Raw genomic sequence first — 8,036 nt, 5'->3', positions numbered from 1 at the left:
CTTTAAGGTCCCTTCCAAGTCAAACGTTTTATGATTCTGTGATAACTCAGATTAATCTGCTGCCAGATGCAGAGAATGGGATTACTTCTGGGTAAGCAGGCAATAGCTCTTCAGTGAGATTGTCTTTGAAAATGCATGTGGGTTATATATCTAGTTGTCAGCTGAGATTCAATCTATTTCTCTTTCTTTTGTGTAGATGTTAAAAAAACTACAATGCAAACTGCTGACTTTTTCACTCTTTTTTCTTTTTTTCAAGACTGTTCTTTTGCTGTAAACAGTAGCAACTTAGGTGGAAATCCCAGAGAGAACTGTCTATGAAATGAATGCATTGTATACATTTATTAAATGATGAATGTCTATCATGGGATAAAAAAGACAGACACAAGTAAAATTGTCAATAATTGCTGCATTTTTTAAATTCTCTTTAAAAAGACTCAAGATCTGTAGGTCCTGTTTCTAGAAAGTATATGACTATAGAAAAAATGGAAAAGCCATTTTTTTCCAAATCACAGCGTAATCACAGTACCTTTCAAATCACAGATGCTTACTTCCAGAAGAGGTGGAGGATTTTTTTGTGGACTTAGCTTTAGGAAGTGTTTCCAAAATACAAAAAGTAAAATTCATTTGTTTTGTCCTGGCAGAATTATTCTGAGAAACATCTAACACCTGGAATTTGTTACCCACATTTCTTCCTCTTGCTCAGCAATGTTTTCTTTCCCATAAGGCCATTTCAAACATCTATAGGAAAATCATGCACTCAAACACTAGATTGAGGTATCCCATTCTGAAGAACTGTAATATAAAAAAGTGCCAAGTGGAGGATAATATTCAGTCCACTTCCAAAATATGTAGGGTATTTCATTTCAAAGTTAGTTCTTGTATGTTTTTGTGGGGAGTGGTGTTTGGTTTTATAGACCACTAGATTATAAAGCACAAAACAGAATGTAGCCACATGTCATCTTCTCTAAAACGAGTACCGTAGCATTCATCCCGCATCCTGATTATCAGATAGCAACAATGACAGTAGCAGACACTATTTCTTCGGTTCCTATCCAGCTTTAAAAGAGAGATATCTAAGAAAATTATTTTCCTTTAGCAGAGTAAAAATATAAAAAAGGAGATACTGGATGCATTTTCACTGTTAATATGAAAACAATGGAAACTACCAACCTGAACATAATTCTGTAACTCACATTCAGGCCAGGTGTGCAGGAACTCTGTTTTCATAAAAAGCGTGGGAGGACTGAACATACTTGACAATTATTTAATCTCATTGTTTAGAAACCAGCAGTAATTCTTCATGCTTAAAACCACTCAGGCTCTGGGGTTTAGATAGGCAGCAGCAGGTCTTCTGCATTTGCAGGGCATGCCCTCTACAACAACCAACTCTCATTATGTGTGAGGTTTAGCCTGGAGGCTAGAGGCAGAAGTCAGGGGACTGCAAAGGCTCTATTCATGGTGAGGCTGCCAGGGGATCCCCTAGAGACACAAGAGGGATTTAGAGGATGATAGCACATATGGAAAGCTGAGGATCTTCATGCGGAAGACACTGAGAATCTGTATGGTTTAATTTCAAACGGTGTTACTGATACACAGTTTATCAAAACCCATAAAGATTAGGCTTTTCTATAACCACCTGCTTTCAGTTATTATAAGACTCTGAAACAGTGGTTGAATATCACTGTTTTACAAATGTCTAAAAAAGTTCTTTTTGCTTTCAGGTACCTCTGAAGAAATTACAAAGCCACAGTAATAATGCGGCCCATTGCAGTTACTCCATTTGTCAGTGCTTTTTCATCATTACCCAGTGTTTAAAGATCACATCTTAAGGATTATTCTACTCATCTTCAATCCAAATAATTATTTTATGTTTCCTCATTTCTCTGATCTTTTTCATTCTACGCTATTTCCACTTTCACACACAGAGAAAAATATATATTGCATAGAAAACAGACTAATGCATTTGGCCAAAAAGGAAAAGTATATTCCTAATTCCATTAACTTCTATTAGCAACAAACTCAAAAAATATGCACCCTAATAAATTCCTATTCCCCTTTCTGACCTTAATAATATCACTAACAATGTGCTTCATAATTGAGAAAGGCAACAGAGCATGAGATCACTTTTTTTTTTCTCTTCTGGTTATTCTATTTGCCTTCCTCTTTTATTTAATCCCTGTTATTTCTGTCATCCAAGACTACCCTTTCATAAGTAATTCTAGGAAAACAATACGTACGCAAGTAATTTATGCTCTGGATTAATGATGAACAGTTCCTCAGTCCTGACTATCTGTAGTCTCACCTGTGTAAGGATGTTCTCTAGAGGAGAGAAAACAATGTGCAAGAGAATTTTTCTGAAGGAAATTCAGAAGGATGAAACATTCTCAAGGGGGATAAAATGAAAGGAAATAAACAAGGATGCAGAAACATAAGAACAGAAAGTCCAGGGAAAAGGAGTACGCAAAGAAGCACATAGGGAGGTATTTACTTACTGTGGAAGATGGTTGAGGGAAGGAAGGGCAGTATTTGATGGATATGTAACCTTCCTGTGGAACAACACCATGTAATTCACTGGTGTTTGCCCAAACAGTAATCACTGACCCAGGAGTTATAGAATACAGTGTTTGGAGAGGTCTGTGTTAGTACAGTATCCCTATTTTCTGTTTCTGAGGAATCAACATAGCATCTTGGCTCACCAGTGTCTATGGGCTTAGTGAGTATGCACTTCGTGTGGCAGGCTAACAGGCATGTGAAACAATTTCATGAAACAGGCCCAGGTCACTACTCACAATACCTCTGAAAGCTGAGACAGTTTCTCATCCTTCGTATGGCTGTTGCCATACAAAAGACTTACTTTATTTTCCCATGTTTCTAGATCATTACAAAGAAGTTTTAACATCTTCTCCTTGATAAGTATATTGAAAATATAACAGTTTTTAAGTTTGACATTTTGAATTTCAAATTCCCTATAATGCTGTTCAAATCAGTCAGTCTGTATTTGCCCATTTGTCTTCTGCCTCGGTTGGTCTTACTACTTTTGCATGTTTGTAACAATTAAACACCTTAATATTAAGGTCTTAGGGTTCTAGGGCTTATACAAATATTCAGAAGGGCTCAAAGGTGGAATCATCCCTCTTATTCCACCTTTGAAATCAGTTTAAACTTTTTCACTAGCAAGTGAAATCTGAGATTGGTCCATCTACCTGTTACTTGCACTTGTGCTAGAAGAGAAAGATGGGAGAAATATATGCTTAAATGACCAGACCACAGAACAACAGCCAGTACTGAAATACTAGCTGTTTCACCAAAGTCCACTTCACAGCCTTATGCAGTAATATAATTTGCCAATCCTTGATAAAGAGATTTCTTTTTGTGAGACTGACCCCCACGTGATCACAACAGCAAACAACAAATGACCTTGCTTCAAAAGTTATTGCTCCACGCCAGTCTCTACATACATTGGCTTTTTAAAATGGATGGGGCTTCAAACTTTGACATTCTCATAAAAAAGCACCATCAAGAGCACTGCCATAGATCCTAATTTAGGTTTTCTCTCTTCTTATCTTTCTGTGTTTTTAAAGCAAAGGGAACACATCAAAGAACAAGACACAGGTAAACAGTGCTAACCTTGCTGGCCCTTTGGCTGTGCTGAGTAAGGATGAAGAGAATTAGGGAGGCAGAAGAAAGATGATAGTATTACCCAGGTGTTTTTTTAATACATTTAATACATTTTTTCTTGGCAATGTGAAATTATGAAACATATAAAAAGGAGCATGTTTTCCCATCTATTCATGTGTTTTTACCACAGTATGTAAGTATCCTTTCTGAGTTTAAATGGGATCATCTTTTTTCTTCCCTGTCCTAGGTTTTATGTTGAAGAGTAATGTACAACCTTAACAATGAAGGTTACTACAGTAAACTGTGATGGGAAGAGGGAAGGATTTTTTTCTTTTTTTTTGTATTCTATATAATTTTAAACTTTGATAACTTCACTAATATCCCACAGACAGCTGCCTCATCAGAGCTGAGCTCATGGAAGAAAAGGAAAATCTCCTTGAGAAAGGTTTAGAATCTGCTGAGACTTCCAAGTCTCAGCTAGGTAAAGCCATGACTAACCTGGTTTAGCCCATTGGGTAGGAGGCTGAACTGGATACCTTCTAGAAGTGCCTTCCAGCACTATGGAGGGGCAGGGGAGCCACATTATCTGTTGGACACCTGGCATGTGCAGTGATACTGTCAGCCTCTGACTCCGCCCTGTGACAGCAGGAGAATGGCCCCTCCCAAGGGGTGAAGTTTGTTAAGAGGAGGGAGTGCAGAAAGAGGTGCATCAGAGAACATTGCTGTCACAGAGCACATTGGAGCTCCTACTTCTCTCTCATGTTTATTAAAGGCTTTTCACAAGATACTAAGCCTTAGGCTAGGAGACATTGTCTTTAGTGTTAACTCTGTTGATAGCACTGTGTATGATACTACCGGAACAACTCACGTCTCTCCTTACTGGATCCTTCAGTTATGCATTAGCATGCTGCAGTATACCCCTCATTCAGAACAAAATCAGGATATGTCCTGATTTTATAGGACATATAGATACTCCGCAAGCTTTCAACTAGTAAAATTAATCATATTAATGGTTGTTTTCCACAAATTTGGCTTAATCTGAGATATAACTTCATCTAAAAACTATTTTTCAACTAGATTGGTAAAATGCCTTTACACACCTTAATTTGAAATTAAGCTGGATGGTATTTAGGGTCATATTCAATAGCGTCTCTTTGGCCCAAACTGATGTTGATTTCAAGAAGGACGGTCTTGATTTTGGCCACTTTGATCTTGGTTTGGGGCTTTTTGCCTTAGTTCCAATTATGACCTGCAGTACAGAAGCAATCTGTGGTTATCCATTGAGTTTGAGGATTTTTTTATCGCAGGGTCAGGCTGGGTTCTTATAATTCTGATCATTCTGCAGGCCAAAGTGCAGCTTTGTCAACATCAGCCATACAGAGTCACAAGGGGGTGTACGCACAGGTGTAACAGGTTGTAAGAATGTTGCTGATGTACACAAGAATAAATAGAAATTAAGTCACATTCTGTCTTGCCACTAGTGTGTTAAGAGTTTTATGGCTAACAGTTTAATTACCGTGCTTCAATTACTTACTTGTATTTGTAAAGTCTTCAGCTTTTGTTCTGAATTCATGTGACAATTGGGTTTTTTCAATAAAAATAATTCCATCACAACCACATATTAAGGTAGGACTAACAGTTGGAGGATGTGTCTTAAATATGAAGCAGAAACATCAGAGTGGATCTGTGATGCATGCCCAGCAACTGATAGTTTATATTGCTGTGGTATGTGTCTATAACTAATGCTAAAGTATTTGTTTTATTTAAAAAGTATAAACCCATTTCCAACAAATATAGAGTTACTTCCTTTTTTTTCCTTTTATTTTTCCAGTTTTCTCTAATACTTTCTACAAAAACAACTTTTCAGAACTCTCTCCTGCTTGGGTCCTGTATCCCTTACTATTAGGAGTAAGAATGGGAGGCTGAATCAGCTATTGCCTCATAGCTACTTTTGTCAAGACTTTTCATAACCACCCAGATAGCCACCAGAAAATACTTGTAAGTCCCAGCAAATTAGGAATTTTATCAAAAGCAATTAGTTGCCAGAAAGTGTCTACTAGGTATGTCCTTGTTTATTCTCTTGCCATCTAAATCAGGGGACAGAAACTACAGGTTGATTTCCAAGTACATGACAAACAACCAATAGAATGAAAAATTACCAACTTTTAGACTGCATTTTTCCTATGAACTATTTGTTGACTACCTGAAAACAGCAAACAGCTTCACATAAATTAGGATCAATATGTAAAGGAGGAAAAGAGAAGCATTTCCTAAGTAATGTAATTCATCCTGCAGATCTATCCTTTTTTGGTGTTCAAGGGAATATGGGTTGGAAATGGAAGCTATGTCTTCTGAGACAATAGTTAGTGAAGCAGAAGTGGAGGTCATTAGTGTAGCTTATATAGCAGTATTATGCCAAAGTGTTCACATTTCCTTAGTAGAGATTTTGGAATCTGAGAGGTATCGAATAAGGCTTTGTTTCCTCACAAAAGGAATCTTTTTATTCACATACACACATATTAAACTTTAAATCTAGAATCAAATATGATTTGGTTTCAAGCAGACCTTGTCTAGGTGTCATTAGTCAGGTGTATTTCGTGTTCTCACTGATACTTTATAGGCGATAAACCTGTCTTTCTGTGTAGAGTATTCATAGAAAAATAACATTCCAGTCATGTAAGTCACATAAGGGTGAGTAATGATAATGTGGTTTTGCTGGGAGAAGGCAAAAATTGCGTGAGGGGAGTTCAGCAAGAAGGTAAAGGAAGGGGGAAAGAGAAGAGAGACCTTAACAGCTTTAATTCCTTCACAGAGTCTTGTGGCTTGGGAAGAGATGCTGGAGGCATTTCACAGCACTAAATTGTTACGGTAGCTTAATTCAATAGACTATATAAAATCAAATTTAGCCTAAGATGTGTCTGTATTGTTAACTTCTTATGTGCATTTCCCACAGTGATAAAACACTTGAAATGAAACTTTCTATAAATGTTTACTAGCCATGATGCATACCCATGCAAGCAAAACCCCAGACTGACAGGGACTGTGTCCACATGATGTAGGGGCACAAGCTACAGAAAATGGCAATAATGGAAGCATAAAGCTCCCTGAGACCTCTTTTTTGCAGTCATTTTCTTAATATCTAAAATGTGATGAAATTAATCTGTATGGAAGAGAAAAGATGGATATACAGATCATTGTCTAAGAAGCATGATGGTAACTCTGTCTTAGTAGTGATGACTGTCTTTCTATGTGAGAGTTTGAATGCATTACTATTTAATTTTTATATAGAGGAATCTTTTTTTTTCCCCCCCCCAGGGTTGATAAGACTAAAGGAACTTTTGTAAATGTTCTCCCCAAGCAGGATAAAAAATATTCTCAATTCTAGTGTTATAGCCATTGAATGTGTATCTTATGCACAGACATTAGTATTATTTTCTTAACAGACAATAAAAATAAGCTAATGGAACCTGCCCACCTGATGCAAGCAAGTTTTCAAAGCATGAACTTGTGAAACTGTTTCCTTGGAGCTTTGTGCATTGATATGAAGAAGTCTCCAGAAGAGGTCCTGTAACACAGAGGGAGTGCAAGGGAGAAAATTAGATTACTTAAATTTATTGTAGGGGTTTTTTCATTGGTTTGGTTTTGGGGTTTTTTGGGGGGGTTTTAATATAACAAACTGCGGGCCATTAACTTAACATCAGTTATGTTACAAAAATATTTGACAGAGATTACAACATGTGATTTACAAAATGTGACTACTGTCTTTTGAGGAACTTAGAGCTGGGAAAAACAGGTTAAACACAAAGCCAAAATTGTAACGTGATAAAAGTCTACATTAGATACACTCATCAAAAACTCTTGTATTATTAAGATTCAATACATGGTGGGCACCCTGTATTGTTGGTTGCCCTGGAAGTGATCCAGGGAGTAGAGTAAGCCCTTACAAAGTGGAGGTAGCCAGACAGAAATGTAGCAGCCGAAGTAAAGCAGGAGAGTACCCAGACTGCACTGTCTTCCCTGCATACCCAGGAAGGCAGGAACACAGCTGTATCAGAAAACTTGAGAAAGATCTCTCCCTAAGTAAAACAGACACTCCTCAAAAAAGACAGGCATAGAAACTCAGTTCTTGGCTGTTTCAGATAGGAAAATGTGTCTAAGCTCCCTCCAAGGCACCATACCTAAGGCAAGTTGCAGAGGCCAAGGGGCCAGCCCTGCAAGCCCTCTGAGACACTAGGCAGGCAAAAGAAACCTGCATGGGTGTTCCCTAAAAGGAAGGTCTTTTAGTAAGTGTCAAACAATACTCGTTTGCAAATTAGAAAAGATCTGTAGAATGTTTTCAGCTAGATGATTTATACTCATGTCATATCTGTGTGACAAGAAATGAGTAGCTCTACCATATGTCCAAAACAGTGTAGGGA

Source organism: Eurypyga helias, unplaced genomic scaffold (assembly GCF_000690775.1).
Source record: "Eurypyga helias isolate BGI_N326 unplaced genomic scaffold, ASM69077v1 scaffold13981, whole genome shotgun sequence".
NCBI lineage: Eukaryota > Metazoa > Chordata > Aves > Eurypygiformes > Eurypygidae > Eurypyga > Eurypyga helias.
The sequence above is the reverse complement of the archived record's forward strand: the minus strand, read 5'-3'. Positions refer to the sequence as shown.